Source organism: Lissotriton vulgaris, chromosome 3_1 (genome assembly GCF_964263255.1).
Source record: "Lissotriton vulgaris chromosome 3_1, aLisVul1.2, whole genome shotgun sequence".
Taxonomy (NCBI): domain Eukaryota; kingdom Metazoa; phylum Chordata; class Amphibia; order Caudata; family Salamandridae; genus Lissotriton; species Lissotriton vulgaris.
Genome location: NC_141689.1, coordinates 1089475493 through 1089496425, shown reverse-complemented (window position 1 = coordinate 1089496425; position 20933 = coordinate 1089475493). Strand labels below are relative to the sequence as shown.

The window sequence follows — 20933 nt, the reverse complement described above, 5'->3', positions numbered from 1 at the left end:
CGACTAAGTAGAGGATCAAAAAGATCAAAAAGTTTTCAGTCAAAAAGTGACTGGGGGTAGAGCTTCTTCCGGATCTGCGCTAGCTGGCGCGGAAAAAAGAAGAACTGACGTCAGCGCGCATGGGCGCCGTCTATATACTCCGATGACGTCATCCCGGCGCTCACGACGCCGACGACGGACGCGGAGCCGCAGACGACGCCTAACAGCGCGCAGGGGTATTGCTACGCAAAAATTTCCGGATCCAGTCTGACGCCTGGGGATATTCTAAGGTAAGGAATCTATCACTAACGTGTCTCTTTCAGATGTTATTTTACTACCCTACACATACATTAAACAAGCCATTTTCTCCTTTGGATGGATGTTTCTTATGACAAGATATGTTATCTGCTTTTATTGTGACAACAGATGTTAACCGATTCCAAACGTATTTTAAGATTTCAATATGGGCAGAATTCCACTATTTATTCATGGGATTTTTTCTCTCCAAATTTCATTATTTTTCTTCACGCATGGGGAGATAGAATGACAGTGGTGCTGTTGTGCAGAGACCTAACAAAACTTGGCAAAGCCAATAGATTTGACCTTTGTAGCTAATGACTCTGTCATTGTCTCTTGTTCAAGTTGTACAGCATGGGCACTATTGACTTTGGCAATGATTTGTAGCCATGCTGAACACTGCAAAGCATCAGTGCTGCTGTACAGTATGGCCACAACACACTGCCAATAGCTATCATAGGCTAGATTTACTAGCTTTTCCAATGTGTGTTTCAGAGATGCTAGAGCCTTTCAGCGAAACAAATGAAATATTCAATATTATGCTGTAGAAATGCTGGTTGGGTACTGTTGGCAGTAGGTCCCCTTGGCCCCGGAGCATATGTTTTCAAAAGATACCCAGCTTCATTCCATTGTCCAAGAAACCACAGGAGTCCATTCTAATCCCCTCCTAGTAGTGACACCTAGAAAGCCTAAGGGGGCTAGGCAGAGGCCAATAGAGCAGTCCAGTCAAAGTTTCAGTAGCCACTAGTCATCTATCAATTGTAGGGAAAAGACCTCTAGCTATTTTAGTGCCTGCAGTCACACAAGAGTCCAGCCAACTGATTCTAGGAGTCTGTTTCTTTGTCTTGGTACAGAAGAGGAAGATGTCCAGTCCTTCAAAGCTCAACACAGGCCACAGAGAGTAGGTCCAATCCTCTTCTGTAGGTTCAGAAACCATTCTGAGGAACGATGGGTAAGGGCAATGGTTTGTGGGGTTCACAAACGTGGGTGGGGAAGACTCCTGGGCAATCCCTAACCAATACGGTACCATTTCCCAGGAGTAACCCTACACACTTTATTGGAAGTTTCTATTTGCTCTACTGCAAACACAATCACACTGTGCCCCTCACCCTCAAAATCCTAGATGTGGAAACACTTCTCCTCTTGTCTAGAGCCTGTATGTCCAACCAGAGGTGTAGCCAGGGTAATGAGGAGCACCCTCTACTGCGGTCACTCAAAACTGGTTTGTTGGATAGGTTTTACTCCCACTGGGTTTGGCGCCAGCCGGACTATAGGGACAAACGCTGGGGCTTGCTAACTGCTAGCTAACATTTGCTTGCGATGGGACAGGCCCCTTTGAAGTTGATTCCATTCCTGGACCCACCCAAACTGATATTCCTGTCAGGGGATAAAAACAACTCCCCACCCCCAGGTCACTGTCTCTTCTCTGGGAGCAGTTTTCTCACCTTTTTCCGGCCAAGGACAGGCTGGGCATTTGCTGGAGACTAACGAAAATGAGACTACAGAGACTTCAGGCAAGGTAAAGGTAACTTTCTAAACGTTATTTACCATATATTTAATTTTAAAAATGTAACGACCATTAAACTGGATTTTTATCCAAATATGAAAAGTTGAATTGGGTCTGTAGTTAGTACAACTCAAAAGTTAAAGATCAAAGTGTATTAATTACACGTTGACCTTTCCTATGTGCCTGACCAGTGACAATGTATTTTTTGGCCCACTCATTAAGGGAACAACTCATTTGAGTGACATTTGTTCCACTCTTAAGTATGATGCACACGACTTAGTGGCCTGCACGGTGTGCTCAGTGTGACTTTCCATTATAAATGAGGTTGTCTTACATGTCAAAAAATAATTTTGACAGGTCTGGGTAGCGGGGTTCAATCTGCTGCTGTCAGACTACATAAGGTAGGCCTGAAACCATGTTGTTTCCCTGTCACTACAGTGGATGGCACAATCGGAGCTGCAGTTCACTTGTGCATTTAGCTTTCCATGCCAGGTGGTATTCTACACCACATACTCCGGTCTTACAGGAAAGTTAAATGTGACAATATGGTTTAAAGCTAATTTCAACAAGTTTGGGGGCAGAGCCCATACACTGAGCACTGTTCAAGTGTTAGAGTTCAAGATTACCAACAGGTGTACTCCCAAAAAAAAAAGCCAAACTGGGGTTGAATCACTTTGAAACAGTCCTTTTCCTAGGTGCAGGCTTAATTGAGTGCACTCCAGAAGCTTTGTCTGCACAGTCAAGCTCTTAAGAGGGTTACAGATTGGGCTCCACTTCTGTTAGACTTCCCTGCTAACAGATACCTGTAGGAAGCTGGCTCTGTATATACTACACCAAAGTAAGGTATAGTGTGTACAAAGTCCAGTAAATCCCCAAAGACTTACAGAGGTTAAAGCATATAATACCTTACTCTCTATTTGTGTTACTGTGGGTTTATCAGAAGGTAGTAAAAAGCATTTACTGTACGCACTCTGGCAAGAAATGAATTCACACACTCAAAGACTGAACTCTGACCAATTGTTTTGTATACAAAGTTCTTTGATGTATTTTATTTTTAGAACCAAGCCAGACTTGTGCAGGTAAGTAAAAATATTACTTTTCTGATAATACATTTTAATGTAGATACAGGTATATTAAATGTTCAGAAACAGTTGAAAATACTTGTCAGTTACTTTTCAATAACTTTGAGATTACTTTTTAATCACTCAACATCCTCTGCAACTGTGCTTGATGGGGGACCCAGTCTAGTCCTGACACTGGATCACTGTGTAGCGCCCCTCACCTGCTATTCCTTCAGTGCTGAATTTTCTTCATGCAATAAAAAGTGGAGAATGACGAACAGGCGTTAATGTTGTGTTCCTTCAGCAGACAGGTTGCAGACTCTATGCTGGTCTGAACACAGAAACTTGCTACTGGAAATGGGTCAAAAAAGATTCCACAACCTGCCACCGATTCTTAAATGACCTGACGCCAGGCTGAGCAGAGCCTGTACAGGGTCAAAGACTAGCATAAAGCCAACAAGTGATAGGCAAGGAAGCTGGTTTGTGGTCTATTATTGTATTATTATGTAATATCGTTTAAAGAGGTGACCCTTAAACCCTTTCCTAATTGGAGCAGGTTTGGGGAAGTACTGGTGGGAACAGGGATGTTGTTTCAGATACTAGGTGCATAGATGGATAAAGGCCTTCTGCCTTTTTTCTTTTTCACAATCTGACTGCAGTCTGAGAGTACCCTGGCTGTAGGTGTTGTGAGAATTACTAGAGATGGAGTGATTGTTTGAAAAATTAGTAGGGGTATTTGCCAAGATGGCTTTGAAAACATAGCAGAAGGTTTTTAAGATGGTGAGGGCTGCAAGAGCAGCTAGTGGATTCAGTATCACAAGGTCATCAGTAGTTATGAATTTTGGCAACAGTGGTTCCTCTCAAGTTACAATATGTTTGGAGGACTACCACTACCAATGTTGGGTTTGACAGGGTTCACCAAACTTTTGTTTTTTCCTTTTAAAAAAAAAATGTGCACTTTGGGAGTTTGTTTTTATAAAAACAAATTATTAATAACAACACCCAGGGAATTTTTTTAAATCTAATTTATTTCAAGTAATTCGTTAGATTTGTTAAAAAAGTAATCTGAACTCAACACAATGCCCAAAAGTGCCCTTTTGATGATAAGTATATTTTTACTGTGAATATCTTTTAAAACTGAAACTAATAGAATGACTTAAGGCAGCTTCTACCATAGCAATATCTTTAAAAATAGAACCCAATCTATTGACACTAAATCCAAAGCTGGCATCATTGAGGGTTTAATGTGATGAGAAGTTGGCTACCAAACTTCCCAGGTTTCAGTACAACCATTATGGAGCTGTGGAGATCGTAATGGGTTTACTGTATATGTGTTGGAGTGCCCCTGTGGATTAAAATATATAGGTAGTACCATCTTACCAGGACACAAGAGGGTACTCCAACACATAAGGGCTATCAAGAACCACGATCAGGCATATCCAGTGGCCAGACATTTTCATGAGTGTCACAAGGGCAACTTTAAGGACCTCAAATACTATCTCATTGACGCGGTCCCCAAAAACAAACGAGGAGGAGACAGAGAGAGGAACCTTAGAATTATGGAAGTTAACTATATTCTCAGCCTTGATAGTAAGCAACCAAATGGCCTCAATAGTTCAGAAGAACTAAATGCTAGCTTACTGTGACAAGATAATAGCAGAGTGGGGGCCAAGTCAGGATGATGAGAGTACAAACCAGTAAACTAACATTTTAACAGTGGCCTAACATGTGAGATTATAAATTCTGAACGAATCCTCTTAGTAGAATTGGATATTTTATTACCAGTATGTCCTTGACCTTTGACCCAATGTAGTATGAATTTGAGGATTATTATTAATTTGTGTGTATATGCAGAATCTGAACTTCCCCTGCCCCGCCTCCCCTAACCCCAACAAATTTTCCCTTTCTATTTTTCTACTTTTTATTCTCACTTTGCACTGATAGGCACAGTTCCCTTTTTTCAAGGTTAGCATTAGCACTTTAGGGTAAAGAGGTCCTGTAAGATACAGTAGGTTGAAGACAGATTAAGGGATTTCACCAGAGCATGAGATGGGCATAGACGTTTGGCTAAATATTTGAGTATAATAACATGTTGCAACAGTTTAAAAAGTATATTATCACTGGATTTTAGATGTACATACTGGAGATTATTTATATGAAACAATATTTTAATAGATATATTTATATATATTTATATATTTAATTTTGGAATGTTCCATTATTTATGTATATGTATTTTTGCCTTAGGAAATTTTAAAGGCTAATATGTACATCTATATAGTTAAGCATTTATGTATTTATAATAACTTCCCCATGAAGGAATTATCTGTATAAATCATGTATTGAGAATGAAATTCTAGAAAACAGGTTGTCGTGAGTTACACATGAATTGCGTGGTTTTAACTGTTGCCATTCAAGTGAGCGCATTGATGCAATAACATAACATGTTTTCAACCTAAACAGATAATTCTATGTTTTAAAAAAACAAAGATTGAAAAATTAAATTTTGATCAAAAGCCTATAGGACCTCATATTTGCACATTACGTCTAGCACTTTAAAATGTCACATGATTGATGTTCAGCCAATGAGAATACAGATGTTGGTTTAAAAAAATGAAAAAAGTAAAAAAAGAAAAAAAGAGTGATGACCTATATTAAGAGAGGCAATTTGTAGTAAGGAGTCATGTGATCAAGTCCCCCTAGCAGGGACGAAACGCGTCATGGCTGCCAGCGTTTACCTGTAACTGAAGGCGAATAAACAGAAGGTATTTTAAAAGCTTGGTGGTTCGTGGTCTTTCTGTTCTGCGAAGGTACGAATCAGCTGTAAGGAGTTTTCGGATATATATATATATATATATATATAGAACAATCCTCAGCAACCTCTCGCCCGGAGCTCAATGAAGGAACCGCTGCGCAGGAAAGAAGACGGAGACCTCAGGTGCAGTGAGCAATTTTCATCTTTTATTGTACCCTCGAGGAAGCGGCACACAGCATGACGTTTCGGCCTACACAGAGGCCTTGATCACATATATATACATATATACATATACACCTATATATACATATACATATACACATATATATACATATACATATACACATATATATATATATATACATATACACATATATATATATACATATACACATATATATATACATACATATACACATATATACATACATACATATACACATATATATACATACATATACACATATATACACATACATATATACACATACATATACACATATATACATATATATACACATACACATATATATACACATACATATACACATATATACATATATATACACATACACATATATATACACACATACATATACACATATATATACATATACACATATATATACATATACACATATATACATACACATACATATACACATACATATACATATACATATACACATACATATACATATATACATACATATACATATACACATACATATACATATACATATATATACATATATATACATATATATACATATATATACACATATATACACATATATATATACACATATATACACATATATACACACATATATACACATATATACACATATATATACATATATACACATATATATACATATATACACATATATACACACATATACACATATATATACATATATACATATATATATACACATACATACATATATATATACATATATATACATACACATATATACATACATATACATACATATACATACATGTATATATATACACATACATATTTATACACATACATATATATACACATACATATACACATACATATACACATATATATACATATACATACATATACACACATATATATATACACACATATATATATATATATATATACACACACATATATATATATAGGCGGCAGACCCGAGAGCAGAGGACGGCCCGGGACCAGGGTTCGATTCCCGACGCGGCAGGTTTCTGGACCAGGGTCAGCGGACTCGATAATTCTCTCGCTTCGGTGCCCACTCTGATCAGCGATCACACTCGGCAACTCTGGGCACTAGCTTGCCTCATCTTCACTAACGGCCCCACCAGACCGCCGGGGATGCCTGGTCTCACCCTGGAGATACCCATTAAGGGACCATCTCTCAGGGAAGCCAGGAAGGGTTTCGCAGCGGTCGAAGCGCGGAGGTACCCCTTCGGGAGTGATTCCAGCGCTATATAAGCACACAATTAATTAAATTAATTTATATATATATATATATATATATATATATATATATATATAGTATGTACATGCATTAATATCTGTCCATGCATATGTTTGAATAACAATTTCAATCATCACAATAATTGTAAAACACAAAGGAAGGTGGGAAGAATAGAGGCTCCCCTCAATGAAAAAGGTTATGTAGCACAGTCTGTCCCTGCAGCTGCATCAGCATTACTTGCAGCTTCCAGGCAGTAATGCTTGGTGAAAGTGTGCCTGCTGGACCAGATTGCTGCTCTGCAAATCTGTTGAATAGGCACACCGGCAAAGAGAGCAGTTGAAGTGAAAACTGCTCTCACAGAGTGAGCTTTCACTTTTGAAGGTAGAGGTTTGCCTGCTTGTTGGCAAAACTGGATTGCGGAAGATATCCAACGTGCTATGGTCTGTTTAGTTACAGGATATCCGTTTCTGATTTTTCCTAAAGCCACAAAAAGCTAATCAGCATAACGTATGCTGGCTGTTTCTTGTAAGTAGAATTTTATGCACCTTTTTAGATCCAGGGAATGCAAAGATCTTTCAGCAGGTGACAGTGGATTTGGGAGGAAAGTTTCCGATACGACTGGCTCACTTAGGTGAACTTCTGATTGGACCTTGGGTGTAAAGGTAGGATTTGTACAGAGTATAACAGAGTCTGAGGTGAACTGGAGGAAAGGATGACGAGTAGTGAAAGCCTGTATGTCGCTTGCCCCTCTGGCTGATGTAAGCGCCAGCAGAAGAATAGGCTCGAATGGGGCCTTCATAAGCTGCGTTAGAATAATGTTGAGATGCCAAGGCGGAGGGTGGACTCCTAATTGGAGGAAACATTCTAAACAATCCTTTAAGAAATAGTTTTATTATTCTTGATAACGAATAGTTTACCCGCAAGTGTAGTTTTGCAGCTTGGACAATTTTCTAGATTGACTATGGTGGGCATTATTCCGCCATCTAGTGGTTGGGTCCGGAATTGTAGTATTTAAAAAAAAAAAATTGATGTTGATGGGCATCGACGACGTAGTACCATTTGGTGCCCTTCTGTGACATCGACGGGCTTCCTCCAGAAGCTCCCACCTTTGTTAGCCATCTTCGGATTACTTTTTCTCTTTTCTTTGTCTTTGCTTTTTATTCTCTCCTCCTCATAGTTCTTTTCCTTGGCGGAGAAGGGTGGGTTTGCTTGTGAATCCAGAAAATTCTTCAAAGTGAAAAACTACTCCAACAGGTAAGAAACTATTTGTTTTGCAGCGTGAATCTTTTCTGGATTCACTATGATGTACATAGACTTTGCAGCGATTTGCTAGTTTTGTGGTAGCTGGGTGGAAGATGAACTTTGGTTTGTAAATAGATGCTGTAAGACCTTTTGTCCTAACTTGTGCTTCTTTGTTCATTTGAATGGCCACACAGTAATGTTTGATGTATGTGTGTACAGAAGACCATGTTGCAGCCATGTAAATGTCTTGGATTGGAGTGTTGGCAAGAAATGCAATAGTTACTCCTTTCTTCCTTGTTGAATGCGCCCATGGCACCCCTTGTAAAGCTTGTCCTGCTTGTTTGCACAATTGTATGGCTTGTGCTATCCATCTTGCGATTGTGCTATTGGTTACTGGTCTTCCAAGAAAACTTTTTGCAAAGGATACAAATAACGGTTTTGTTTTTCTGTATTATTTAGTTTTTTCCATGTAATACAGGACTGCTCTTCGTGTCAAGTGTGAGCAAAGCTCTTTCCGCTTTGTTCTTAGGGTTTTGAAAGAAAAATGATATGTCTATACTTATGTGAAATCTCGACACCACTTTTGGCATGAAATGTGGATCTGTCCTCACGACAATCCTATTACTATGTATTTGGAAGTAGGGTTCCTGTAATGTTAGTGCCTGCAATTCACCAACTCTACATAAGGATGTTATTACCACTAAAAATGCAGTCTTTATTGTAAGCATTTGTAGCGTGGCTTTGTGTAGTGGTTCGAAAGGTGCTCATCATTTGTGCTAGAACTGTTCAGATTCCAAGTTGGTGCTGGTACTATTTTTGGTGGTGCAATCATCTTCGCACCTTCTAGGAACCTTTTGACCGCAAGTGAGGTGAAGAAACTCTTCCCTGTTTTCCTTATTGTATACACCACAATTGCTGCTAAATGTACTTTCAGTGATGTAAAACATAATTTACTTTGAAGTAAATGTGTGAGGAATTTTAGCACTGTTTTTTCCTTTTGTCATTTTTCTTGAAGGACGCCTTTGAAGACACCTTAGTGTGTACCTTTTCCATTTTGCTGTATAACATTTTCTTGTTGGTTTCCTAGCTTTTCTTAGAACAGCCATTGTGCTTTCTGGTAGTTTGAGATGTGCAAATTTGGAGTCCTCAGGAGCCATGCCACTAGGCATAAGCTCTCTGGTTCTGAATGATACACTTTCCTGTTCTGCATGGTTAGCAAATCTTTTCTTTTTGGAAGCTTGTGCATTGTTCCTTGTGAGATTTCCATTAGTTCGGAGAACCATGTTTGTCTGGCCCATTGTTGTGCTATGAGAAGCATCGTCATTTTACTGATTCTGCATTTGTTGAACACTTTGTTCAGTAATGGTATTGGGGGAAGAATGTACCCAAATATCCCTGATTATTCTATCCATAGCGCATTCCCTAGGGACTGGTTGCAAGGTAGCCTGGATGCAAAGTTTGCCATTTTGCATTGAGGGGAGTTGCAAATAGGTCTATTTGTTGTGTTCCCCATTTCATGAAAATTGTTTGCACTTCTGTTTAGTTCAGTTCTCACTCCTGGGATGCTGTTGCTGGTCTGCTTCTAGATTGTCCTTCCCTGGTAGGTGTATTGCTAAAATGTCTTTTTGTTTTGGAATTTCCCATCTTCAAATCTGTTGTGCTAGGGTTGAAAGTGCTACAGACAAAGTCACTCCCTGTTTGTTTATGTAACAGTAGTTGTAGTGTTGTCTGTCTGTATAAACACCCGTTTCCTGTATAGCTCTTTCTGAAAGGCTTTTAAGGCGAAGAACACAGTTTTTAGTTCCAAGATATTGATGTGTTTCACTGCATCCTGTGGTGCCCACAATCCCCTTACTTTGAGATTGTCCATGTGTGCTCCCCATCCTACTAGGGACGCATCTGTTATGGCCATTGTTGGAGTTGGAGGTGTGAAAAGTCTCCCCTGTGCTATGTTTACTTTGTTCCATCATGCCATCTCCTGATGAACTCTGTGACAACCACTAGAACATTTTCAATCTACTATTGGATGAGGCTCCTGACGCCGTGTTCTTAACAGAAACATGGCTTCAGGATAGCTCTGGTCCAGATTTAGCTATGGCACTTCCTGATACATATGCTATTGTTAGATTTGACCGCGAAAGGAAGTTAGGTGGAGGGATAGCAATTATTTTCAAAAATAGTTATAATTGTGAATTCAGCAAGCTCCCATGTGAAGGTTGCGAAGGAGCAATCTTCAAACTTTCGCTAACACCTAACTTTACCTTCTCTGGAGCACTTATTTATAGGCCGCCGGGAACCGCCTCCAAATGGCTACCAAACCTGCTAGAACTTATGGGCCCTCTAGTTATGAAAAAGGCTAGCTTCACCATCATGGGTGATACGAACCTACATTTGGAAAATAAGGATTGTTTAATAGCCAATGATTTTAGAACGGATTTAGCATCCCTTAATCTGATCCTAAAGAATTCCGGCCCCACACAGAGCCGGTCACCTGTTGGACCCCATCTTTTCCAACTTAAATGACATCTCTATGCACCCTGCTTTACCCGTGCCCTGGTCAGATCATTTTCTGATTAAATTTTCCCTCCTGGTAAAACTCTCCAATAAGGATAATGCACCGGTACCTACATAACTTGTCAGGAAATGGAAAAAGCTTGATATGGAGAATCTTAACTCCTTTCTAGAAGGCCATCTCCCCTGTACAAAGTCAACGGTTCAAGACCTCTCGACAACTGTCCAAAATTGGCTCACGGGAGCCATCGATTCCTCCTTGCCTAAAACAAAATTAAAACAAAATACTCATAGTCCTCCCGCCCCCTGGTTCACTGAGACTTTAAAGCAGGAAAAAAGCAGCTGCAAAAACGCGGAACGGCAATGGAGGAAGACCTACTCTCCAGACGCCAAACTAGCTTATAAAATTAAATTAACGAACTGCCAGAAGCTATGTGGTAGAGCTAAAGCTGAACATGCCTGCACTAAAATAACGACAGCCCTAGAACAATCCAAAACACTTTTCAAAACCGTGGGAGAACTGGCTGGCTCTCTCACAATACAATCTCCGCCAGACCTCAATAAGTCACAATGCGACTCACTAGCGGCCTTCTTTGTCGACAAAGTGGACAAAATACATCAGGGCATAGACCAAGCCACTAATGACCTTGACAAGACTCATCCGACCTTGCCCGTTATTCCACCTACTGATCCTAGCTACCAAGCCAACTTTTCAGGTTCCATCACCTCGGCTGAGGCAGTTCCTCCCTTTTGCCCGTTCCCTCCTGTCGAGGCATCTTCCGCTACACTTAACTGGCCGAAGCTTAGCCTCGATATAGTTCGCAAACTACTAAATACTATTAAATCTGGCTCGCCCAAAGATCCACTACCTTGTTCAGTTCTAAAAAAACTCAGCAACGGGGCCCTGGACATAATCACCAATCTCCTCAACACATCCTTGCAGGAAGAAACTGTGGCGAACGAGTGGAAGCACGCGATGATTCATCCTTTGCTAAAAAAAATGGGAGCAGATCCCAATTTGCCATCCAACTTCAGACCTATTTCTCTGCTGCCCACCTTTGCAAAAATACTAGAAAAACACATTCATAGGTCTCTCACTGATTTCATAACCACTCATGATTTACTACCCCTCCATCAATCAGGATTCCGCACAGGTTTTTCCACGGAGACGACCTTGCTAGGCGTAACCGAAAGCATCCGTCTAATGCTGGACCGGGGAGAAACTGTAGCTTTGGTGCTGCTCGACCTCAGTGCAGCATTTGACACTGTGTCACATTCCGTCCTTGCACTAACACTTCATTCCATAGGCATCCGGGGCGCAGCCTGTAACTGGATTAAATCCCTGCTGGAACAGCGTACTTTCCAAGTCTTCTCCCAATCCGCTTGCTCCAATATTATGACTTTTAAACATGGAGTACCTCAGGGCTCTATTTTGAGCCCGCTGCTTTTTAACATTTATATGAGCCCGCTGGCCAAAATAGTAGAAGAGACTGGTCTACTTATATTCTCCTACGCTGATGACTCTCAGCTCATCTTCTCTTTATCATCCTCGGAGTCTGATAACCCCTCTTCATTAAAACTCGGATTAAGTAAGATTGCTGAGTGGATGAGAAAAAATGTTCTCAAGCTCAATGGTGAGAAGACCGAGCTACTTGTCTTAGGTAAGAACAAAGAGCTTTGGGGACCCCAACATTGGCCAGCTGATATGGGTACCCCTCCGGTTCCAGCCAAATCGGCCCGCAACCTAGGTGTCATCATTGATGAGTCGCTTAATCTTAATCAGCAAGCTGTGAAGACTTCAGCCACCTGCTTTGCGATATTAAAGTGGTTAAAAAAAAAATGTGCTGGATGCTGCGATATTACACTCAGAAAACAGTTATTAATGCCTTAATAACTTCCAGACTTGATTATGGTAACGTGCTATACTTAGGGGCCAATAAGGCTACAACCCGCCGATTACAGACAGTGCAAAATGCAGCCGCGAGACTACTGTGGAAAATTCCCATCTCTACACCAACCTCCAAGTACATCCGGGAATTGCACTGGCTGAAATTTGAGAATCGGGTTAAGTTTAAATCCCTATGCTTTATGCATAAGATCTCTACTAACAATGCCCCAAAGTATTTACAAAATCTTGTACATCCCTACCGCCCATCTCGAACCCTTTGATCAGCCACGGCTAACCACTTTGTGATTCCTAAAATTAGGTTGACACGAATGGGCGGCAAATCATTTTCATATCTCGGACCCTCACTCTGGAACACTCTCCCGTTGACACTACGGAATGAAATAAATTACATGAAATTCAGGAAAGCCTTAAAAACCTGGCTGTTTAACATCTAAATACCTGAATCAATCAAATCACTGGATCATTAGCGCCGGGAAACCCTTTGTTGGGTAGCTGTTGCGCTATACAAATGAACTAAATAATAAATAAATAATAGATCCTCCCAACTCAATGTAGCGTGTGACCATTGTGTTTGGAGCCATTCTTGAAATGGTCTCATGTGCAGACTAATATTGGGAACTAAATGAATGCATGAGGCCATCATTCCTAGTAATGTCCCCACTCTCCTCACTGTCAGGTGATGCCCCTTCTGGTATAGATGAGTCTCCTTCAATAGAGCGGATCTCCTTTTCTTGCTGGGAAATACTGTCCCTAACACAGTATCTCTGCACACAAGAACACCTTCTTGCGTTCCGGTTCTAATGATGATGATGATGATGATGATGATGATGATGATTTTTCCCAGTGTATGGAGAAACCCAAGCTGAACTAGTGCCTCTATACTTGTTGTATATGCGGTTTGCATAGGCTGTATGAGTTTGCTCTTACTAACAAGTCGTCTAAGTAGGGGTAAACCTGAATTCCTTGCCTTCTGAGATGTGCTGCTACTGCTGCTAGGCATATTGTGAACACCCTTGGTGCTGATGTTAGACCGAAAGCGAGTACTTTGTATTGGTAGTGTTGTTTGTTCACAACAAATATTAACATTGTTTGGTGTTTTCTGTTTATTGAGAAGAGAAAATCCGCACCCTTAAAGTCTATTGTTGCCATGTTATCCCCCCTTTGCAACTGAGATAACACCTCTTGCAGTGTAGTCATCTTGAATCTTTGAGTCTTTATAAACTGGTTTAGAAACCTTAGGTCTAATATTGACCATAATGTTCCATCCACTTTTGGGATTAGGAAGTCTGTTGAATATACTCCGTTGTTCTTTTCTCTGTGTGGTACATGTTCCATTGCATATTTTTCATGAAGTTCTTTCACCTTTTTGACTCTGTGAGATAATTCTATGTCAGGACCGGAGGCTTCAGATTATGCTTTTTCCTTCTTCGCTGTTTTATTCATCACAACACACAGCAGCCCAAAAAGCAATAACACGAGCCCTAAACCCCTACACAAAGGTAAAAGGGCTAAAACCACAACAACAACATTTTTCTCAGTAAACTACAAGTCCCATGACAGCAAGTCAGGCAGTCCACAGCTTAGTCCTTCCTCAATATCCATGCAGGTTAGTAAGGACGTCCTTCCTGTGCCTACTTCCTCTTTCTTCGCTGCTTCGCAGCCAGTTAAGTGCTTCTCCTTGTCTTCTCCTTTGTGTGGACGATTGGAGTTATTGTTCTGTGTAATTTTTTCGATTGGATTGCTGTTGCGACTGTATATTTATTCTGTTGCTCAGGTTTTCCTTTTCAGAGCCCCTTCATAGCCGCAGGGACGTTCGCGGTCCCTTACGCGGCTTTTATCCGGTTTGCGGCCCTCCTCCGGCCGCTAGGGGGCGCCGGAGCGTCTCGCTGGTTCCAGCGTGGTTTTTCTCCTCAGGAGAGGCGCGCTGGGAGAAGCGAGCCGCCGGAGCCCCTGGTGCCACCTCACCGCTACGCCCAGAGCCTTTCCTGGGTCAGTACTCTGCCCAAATATTCCTTCTGACGCCCCGCCGGGGTCTGTAAAGCGGTAACTACCGCGTTGCCGCCTGCGGCCGTTTTTTCTGTGGGGACACTCTGTGAAAGCCTGCTTCTTGTTACCGCAAGCACGCAGGGAGGTGGCGTGGACCCGGTTCTTGAAAGGGTCGGCGCGCTTGGGGTCTGTGCTCCCCCCCCCCCTGCCTCCGGTTCCACCGGGGCCAAAATCGGCAGATTCTGTCTGTGCCACAGTTTGCACGGGTACTGCCTGCTGCCCTGATCTTGTGCCTCGCAACTTCTCTACCACTTTGGGCCTAAAGTGCTGGTCATGGATCAGGAGGAAAATTATTATGAGGAGGAAGAATCCCATCAATATTTGAATGATGAGGAATTCTATAGCGCTGTAGACAGCTCTATTTACAGATGCGTGCAGGAGATCGTAGGCCCTATGGAGGACCGCCTATCTGCTCGCATTACACAAGAGTGTGAGAGAGTCACAAGCCCATTTAGGGATGGCAAGCTCGACGACAGCCCCTGCGGGCAGTTCACCGCCTGCCCCTAAGAAGGTGTGTAAGGAGAGGGTTCCCGGCGCGACGCAGGGTGTGGACAGGGACGCCTTTGAGCGCCTGCGTGACGCTTTTCTGGCCAAGGCAACCACGCCCACCCCTGCGCCTCCGTCAACCACGGGCCCTTCGGGGTCCATAGTAACGGCTCCCTCATCCCCGGGTGGTATGTCACCAGCAGACACAGATGACTAGGATGGGTCTGTGCGTTCTTGGCGCCCTTCGGGCTCCGCTGCCGACTTGCCCCAGGACAGCTCGGGCATGCTAGACCCGGATGAAATAATGCATCCGTGGTCTGCTGCCGGGGGAAAAGGTGGCGAAGTTCGTCGCAGGACGCCTCCGCAAGCCCCTAGCGAATGATGCGAGGAGTTGTCTGCGGGGAGAGTGCCCTAGGCCTACGTTGGAGGGCAAGGTGGCCCTTACCCCCGAATTAGACCCGAAGATGGCCACCTTCCTTGCGAAATTCATTAAAGACCCTCGCAAGGGGATTGATCGGTCCTGGCGTTCCTGCCAGGATAAACTTTTGGATGCCATAGGCCCAATCACGAAGATACTTGACATGTCTGAGGAAGCTATGGTATCAGGGATGACCATTTCTCCAGACGTGCTACCTAATTGGGCTCAGAGAGTGGTAGTATTCCTGGGAAATGCAAATTGTGCCCTCTCGACCGAGCGTCGTAGGTCCCTCTTAATAAAATTGGACCCGAAGCTGGGCGACTTGGCCTCTTCTGAGGCGGGGGGCAGTGGCCCAAGGGGGACTCTTTGGGGACCCTTTCATAAAGGAGCTGGGGAAGTTAGTTTCCACCTTTACGTCCCTGGACAGGGCCCAGTCAAGCATTAAAAAAGTTTTTCAACAGCGTTTCTCCCGAGGGGCTGGTCGCGGTGGGGGCCGCGCGACCGGCCGTGGCGGTCAGCAGCAGGCTGGCAACAGGAATCAAGGCTCCGGACGAGGTCAATTTAATGCCTCCTCCAACTACAACACCACCTACCCCCACCAGGGGCCAGCGCTTCAGAGGCAGAGGTGGTTTCAAGAACACCGCTGGAAACAGTTCAAACGGTGAGTGTCGTTCCGGCGGCTCAAGTCCGCATTGGGGGGCGATTGGCCTTGTTTCCGGAGGCCTGGGCCGCGATCACATCGGACTCATGGGTCTTGCAGACCGTCCGAGGTTTTCGCATAGACTTTTACGATCGGCCCTACCAGCGAAAGCCTCCACATCCTATCGTTATTTTCTCACGCAGATGCGCAGTTGGTCGACAAGGAGGTCTCCGACTTGCTGAGCAAGGGAGCCATTTGTCTTTCGACACAACACCCTGCTGGTTTTCTGAGCAACCTATTCCTAGTGGAAAAGACGGATGGGGGCAAGCGACCGGTTATCAACCTCAAGGAGTTCAACGGATGGTTGGTTTACCGGCATTTCAAGATGGAAGGTATCCATCTGTTACCGGACGTGTTACTTCCCGGGGATTGTGTGGTCCGGCTGGACCTCAAAGACGCATATCTGGTGGTGCCCATTCACCCTCCGCATCATCGTTTTCTTCAATTCCGGTGGATGGGCCAGGTTTTCGAGTTCACCACCCTTCCATTCGGGCTTTCCTTGGCGCCTTGGTGCTTCACCAAGCTACTCCACCCGGTGGTGGAACACTTGCGGAGCCAAGGGGTACGGATGATCGTCTATTTGGACGACATCTTGTTGATGGCGCAATGTCCCAAGAAGCTATTGCTTCAACTTCAGCAGGCAGTGCCCCTGCTCCAAGGGCTGGGGTTTGTCGTGAACGAGGAAAAGTCGGTTCTCTCTCCTTCTCAGACAGTGGTGTTCCTGGGTTTCATAGTGGACTTGGTGCAGTGCACCCTGAGCTTACCACCCAGGAAGATAGGGAAGATCCGTCACATTTTGCGTCAGACGATCTCACGGTCCCACACATCCCTCCGCCAGATTGCCCAGGTGGTGGGGTTACTTTCTTTCTCCATCCAGGCAATCTTCCCGGGTCCCCTCCAATATCGGGCCCTTCAGCGCCTCAAGGCACACCGGGGATTGACCTACGATCAGGTGGTCCCCGTCTCCGCCGAAGTGAAGGAGGAATGGCATGGTGGCTCGCCCATTTGGAGGCCTGGAACGATCGGGCGATTTTCGTTCCGGTTCCGGACTTGGTGATAGAGTCCGACGCCAGCAGAGCCGGTTGGGGCGCCCGTTGCGGAGAGTTCTCAACAGGCGGCGCCTGGTCGTCCGAGGAGCAGGCACTGCATATCAACTGCTTAGAGCTGTTGGCGGGGTCCTTCGCGGTACGCTGTTGGACCAAAGAGTCAGTTCGTTCCTGCATCCTGCTTCGGATGGACAACATCTCCGCTGTAAGCTACGTCAACCATCTGGGTGGCCCTCGCTCCAAAGCCCTCGCGGATCTAGCGAAGGATTTCTGGGACTATTGCCTGGCTCACCACGTCTCGGTGACGGCGGAATACTTGCCAGGTCAGGCCAATCAGGTAGCGGACTGGCACTCCCGGCACTTGAGGGACTCCAGTCAGTGGAAACTGGACCCACACGTCTTCAGGTGGCTGGACAGTGTTTGGGGCCAGTTCTCGGTGGATCTCTTTGCATCCGTTTTAGACCATCAGCTGCCGCGGTTCTTCAGCTGGAGGCCGGACCCTCTCGCGGAGGCCACGGATGCTTTCTTCCAGGAATGGGGTCCAGAGAGGTCGTACGCTTTCCCTCCGTTTTCGATGATACTGAGGGTGGCGGGCCAGCTTCGCCGCCAGCGAGCGGAGGTAGTCATGGCGACCCCCTGGTGGAGATCTCAAGTTTAGTTTCCAGAAGAACTGGAACTTTCTTGGGATTCTCCAATCCTACTCCCCCGGTTTCCGCATCTTCTCAACGCGGAAGGGGACCCCCATCCTCTGGTGATGCAGAGCTCTCTCCACCTCATGGCGTGGAGGCTTTCGGGCGACGCTGGTCGCTCCCAGGCCTTTCGGGACCAGCTGAAACTTTCCTCTCCAAGGCCTGGGTCGGTAGCACAGCAAAACTGTACCGCTCTGCCTGGAATAAGTGGTCTCGTTGTTGTCTTCGACGGGGTCTGGATCCCATGGTCGCAGGCGTCGTGCCAGTTCTAAATTTTCTGGCGGACTCGGCTTCGGCTGGCCTGGCGTATCGCACTGTCAATGCAATGCATTCGGTGATCTCAGCAGGCCATCACCCGGTGGAAGGTGCTCCGATTGGGACACATCCTTTTGTCTGTAGGCTTTTGAGGGGTATTCGTCTTTCCTTACCCCCTGAACCGCGATATTCGGTTCTCTGGGATGTCAACCTCGTGTTGAATCTTTTTTTGTCTTGGCAGCAAAATAGGTATTTGTCCTTGAAAGAGCTCTCAGCTAAATTAGCGATGCTTTTGTGCTTGGTTTCATGCAGGCGAGTTTCGGATGTGCGAGCTCTGGATGTTTCAGCGAGGGTTTTTTCCCCTGATGGGGTCGTCTTCACTTTGGGGCGCCGTACGAAATGTGGGTCGAGGACTATTTCCTACCCGTATTTCGTCGACGTCCCCAAACTCTGTGTGGTGCAATGCTTGAAGGCGTATGAGGAGGCAACCCTGGAACTTCGCCCTGCGGGCGAGCGACAGCTCCTGATTGCGATGCGAAAGCCGCACAAGGCTGTCTCGTCACCCACCATTGCCAGATGGGTTTGGTGGGTCATGCGCAGGAAGCAGGTATTGATACGAAACAGTTTGGTGCACACTCGGCCAGAGGGGCCATGGCTTCAAAAGCTTTTTCGTTGGGAGCCCGCTTGGAGGACCTAATGCGCGCGGGGCGGATTCCACTTTTAAACGGTTCTACTTTAAACCGGTGGTGGATATCGCACAATTAGTGGTAAGTAAGCTTTGAACTAGCATAATCTGAAGCCTCCGGTCCTGACATAGAATCGAAATTTGCCTAGCATAGTAACGGTAAGTTTCAATTCTATTAAGGACATGGAGGCGAGGATTATCCCTCCCGGGCTTTCGGTGGAAGCAGTTCCCTCCCCGTTCTGCAGTAAGTAGTCAGTTTTCCTCTACTCTGTGGTTGTAACCTGCACTGTTCTCTCAGTCATCTTTTTCCTGATGGTGTACATAGGGTTTCTTATCCTGGCACGGCTGACGCTTTGTGTATTTTTCTTGCTAGGAAATGATGGTGCGAAACAAGACCAGTGATACTATGGCGGGACTCGCGCGAAGAAAGAGGAAGTAGGCACAGGGAGGACGTCCTTTCTAACCTGCATGGATATTGAGGAAGGACTAAGCTGTGGACTGCCTGACTTGCTGTCATGGGACTTGTAGTTTACTGAGAAAAATGTTGTTGTTGTGGTTTTAGCCCTTTTACCTTTGTTTAGGGGTCTAGGGCTTGTGTTATTGCTTTTTTGGCTGCTGTGTGTTGTGATGAATAAAACAGCGAAGAAGGAAAATGGAAAGGGGCGACCACTCGGTCCCCCCGAACGTATGGCGGAGTGCCTCGATCCCCCCGGGAAGCCATTTTTGGGCGGGAGGCGCGTCTCGGCTGGTATGCCCGAAGCGGCGTAGCCGGGGCACGCCTGTTCCCGCCCTAGAGTGGGCTGGCCTAGACACTGACGCAGCCAGCCACGCCCGCAGGACGGGCAGGGGCGGGTTTACGCCCGCCCTGAAGACGGATAAAAGGAGACGCAAGACCGGAAGACGTCCTCTTGTTCTTGTGCTCCGAAGCTGCACCTCCTCGCTACACGTGAGCTCGGGACAGAACAAAGAGCCAATTTTGAGCGTTTTGATCTTTTTCTTTGTCTTCCAGATACTTCGTCGAAGAAGATGCCCAGGAAAGGCGAAAAGAGAATGACGACTGACCAGATGGTTCGGGCACTCTTTAAAGATATGTCCGACATAAAGAAACGGTTGGCGGAGCGAGATGGGGAGGAGGGTTCGGGCCCTTCGCCGGCTGGAGGGAGACCTAAGAGGCCGAGAAAGGTTCCAGCCGGTGGGGACGTCCCGGTTCCCTCTGCCCCTCTCGAGGCGCCGACCCCAGTACCGATAGAGGGGAATCCAATCCCGGGGGTCGTCTCCCCGACATCCAAGGAAGACATGCCCCCCGAGCTGGCAGCACAGCTAGCAGCGTGGTTGGGGGATAGTGGTGATGGCGCCACGGCTGCCGAGGCACAGGCGCTGATAAAAGGGCTTCGTGAGAAGAAAGAGGCAGCTAGAGTGGCGGGGATAGACAAGCCGCAAGCGGCAGAAGCTGCGTCCGGTGCAGGTAAGCGGCCATTGCCGATTGCAAGGGACGAGTCAGCACCCTCTCGTAGAGAGAGATTGGGACAACATGTGCCGTTAGCTATAAAAGAAAAGATCTGGGCGGGAGAGTACGTGAATATTTTTTCCCTGCTTGTTGATCATTATGATGTGGAGCATGTGAAAAGTCAGAAGGACTTGATGCATCCGAGTGTTTGGCGCGCAAAAATGGCCGCCTTTAAGGTTCATGAGAACATTGGCAACTGGGGCAATGCATGGGGTATTTTCACATCGATTTTGGGGGAACGTAGGCCCGAGTTGCTCCCTGAGTTTCCCGTTTACCAATCACGAATTATGGGTTACTCGACAACGTATCAAGGTAACCATTGGTTTTGTTATGACAATCTGTTCAGAAAGGAAAAGGAACATAACAAGAGTTTGACT

The 20933-nt window shown here is 45.1% G+C and overlaps 1 protein-coding gene across 19 annotated transcripts in view; it reads right to left on the bottom strand.

Annotated features, from left to right (window-relative positions):
* The window catches only part of LOC147727467 (ankyrin repeat domain-containing protein 17-like), a 1323072-nt gene that overhangs the window by 416158 nt on the left and 885981 nt on the right, over positions 1 to 20933 (bottom strand). The gene's annotated exons all lie outside the window — the stretch shown is intronic.